The following is a 2,214-nucleotide window of genomic DNA, read 5'->3' as shown; positions in this document are numbered from 1 at the left end:
ATGAATAACTTGTGCTTAAATCGTTATGTTGTCAAATTCTGTAGACACATAGGGTCTCAACATAATTGATGCCTATTCAACTTCTATCTTAATTGTGGATGTTTGGTAGAATGGTATTAGTACAACAAAAGTTGGCTTTTATCAGTTTCGTATTATTCGATTAATATCATCACCGTTACATGCAAAGGGTAATAACAATAACCATTGAAGGAAGTAATAATGAAGTTATGATCTCATGTGTGTTTGATATTGTTAATTCTAGTGTTAATTAAGTGCTTTATTCTCGTAGTTAAGTGTAGTTAATAATTAGTTAATCAACCTAAAGAGCTATTGTCTTGACATTGAAAAGTAATCATACATTGGTGAATGAGTGTTAATTAAAATATAATTAGTCTGAGTCTCCGTGGGAACGAACTAGAAATTATTCTATATTACTTGCGAACGCATATACTTGCGTGAATTATTAGCGCATGTTTTGTGCCTAACAAGTTTTTGGTGCCGTTCCCGCGGACTCGGCGTATTTGTTTAGTTTATATACTTACCATAAGTGGTCATTAGGACTCATTGATTAAGACATGTTACTTATTATTTCCAGTTGTGTTTCAGGTACTCTAGCGAGCGTTTATGCAAACACGTTCTCGTACTCGCAAGAGAACTCTAGATACGGCTGAGGAGACAGACTCAGTTCTTGATATTCCGGTAAAGATAGATTTTGAAGATTCGGATAAAGAGAGTGAGTAGAAAGAACCGATAATCATGGGTGATCGTATAGTTCCAGTAGTAGACCCAGCTCTTATGGACTTTTCTCGGCCTAAAATTGATGACATTCAGTTAAGCATCTTTCATCCGGCTATTCAGGCTAATACTTTTTAAATCAAGCCGGGCACTATTCAGATGGTACAGAATTCTGTTTCTTTCGGAGGTGCTGCTACTGAAGACCCTGACTTGCATATCAGGAATTTTATCGAGATTTGTAGTACTTTCAAATATAATGGTGTTACTGATGAGGCTATCAAGCTGAGGCTTTTCCCATTCTCTCTGAGGGATAAAGCTAAGGACTGGTTACATTCTGAACCAGCTGGGTCCATCACTACTTGGGAAGATCTTGCGCAAAAGTTTTTGGTGAAGTTTTATCCAATGGCCAAGACGGCGGCTATGAGGAGTGCTCTTACTCAGTTTGCGCAGCAACCAACTGAATCTATGTGCGAAGCTTGGGAGCGCTATAAGGAGATGTTGAGAAAGTGTCCCCATCATGGTATGCCTGACTGGATGGTGATCACTAGTTTCTATAATGGTTTGGGGGCCCAATCTTGGCCCATGCTCGATGCAGCAGCTGGAGGCGCCTTGTGGGCCAAAAGCTATACTGAGGCCTATAATCTTATTGAAACTATGGCTGCAAACGAGCATCAAAACCCAACTCAAAGGATGATGCCTGGGAAGGTAGCAGGTATTCTGGAAGTCGATGCAGCTATAGTTATTGCAGCGCAGCTCCAACCGATGTCTTTGAAGGTCGATTCTTTAGCCAACTATAGAGTCAATCAGATAGCTATGGTCTGTGAGCTTTGTGCAGGCTCTCATGCTACGGATCAGTGTTCTCTCGTTAATGAATCTGTTCAGTATGTGAATAATTATCAGCGACCGCAGCAGCCTGTGCCAGCTATCTATCATTCTAATAACAAAAATCATCCCAATTTCAGCTGGAGCAACAATCAGAATGCTGTTCAGCAACCATATCAGCAAGGTGTATGTAAATAGTTTAATCCACCTAGATTCATGCAACCTCAGCAATATGCTCAAAGGCAGTCATATCCTCAACAAGGAGGTGCTGCTCCACCTTCTAGCGCTGATTTGGAGGAGCTAAAGCTGTTGTGCAAAAGTTAGGCTATTTCTATCAAGACCTTGGAAAATCAAATCGGTCAAATAGCCAATGCCGTGCTCAATCGTCAACCTGGCATACTACCCAGCGATACTGAAGTGCCAGGAAGGAAGGATGCTAAAGAGCAAGTCAAAGCTATTACCTTAAGGTTCGGAAAAGTTGCTGATGCTGAAAAAGCAAAAGATGAAGGAGCTGAAAGTGTAGATGAAGAAGAGAAGCAAAAGGAAAAAGAGGTGGAACCAAGGAAGACTACTGTTGAACACACTCTGCCTGAGGGTAATACAGGGGAGAAACAACTTTATCCTCCACCACCTTTTCCTAAGAGATTGCAAAAACAA

At 40.7% G+C, this 2,214-nt stretch overlaps 1 non-coding gene across 1 annotated transcript; it reads right to left on the bottom strand.

The window, feature by feature from the left end:
* Positions 1 to 1,152: 1,152 nt before the first annotated feature.
* On the bottom strand, positions 1,153 to 1,259 carry LOC141681769 (small nucleolar RNA R71). The gene has a single exon (XR_012559193.1). It is a non-coding gene; the product is annotated as a small nucleolar RNA R71 (small nucleolar RNA).
* Between the last annotated feature and the right edge of the window lie 955 nt (positions 1,260 to 2,214).

The sequence above is a fragment of the Apium graveolens genome, chromosome 8 (genome assembly GCF_009905375.1).
Source record: "Apium graveolens cultivar Ventura chromosome 8, ASM990537v1, whole genome shotgun sequence".
Lineage (NCBI taxonomy): Eukaryota > Viridiplantae > Streptophyta > Magnoliopsida > Apiales > Apiaceae > Apium > Apium graveolens.
Note: the sequence above shows the minus strand (reverse complement) of the source record. Positions and strands in the feature narration are given on the sequence as shown.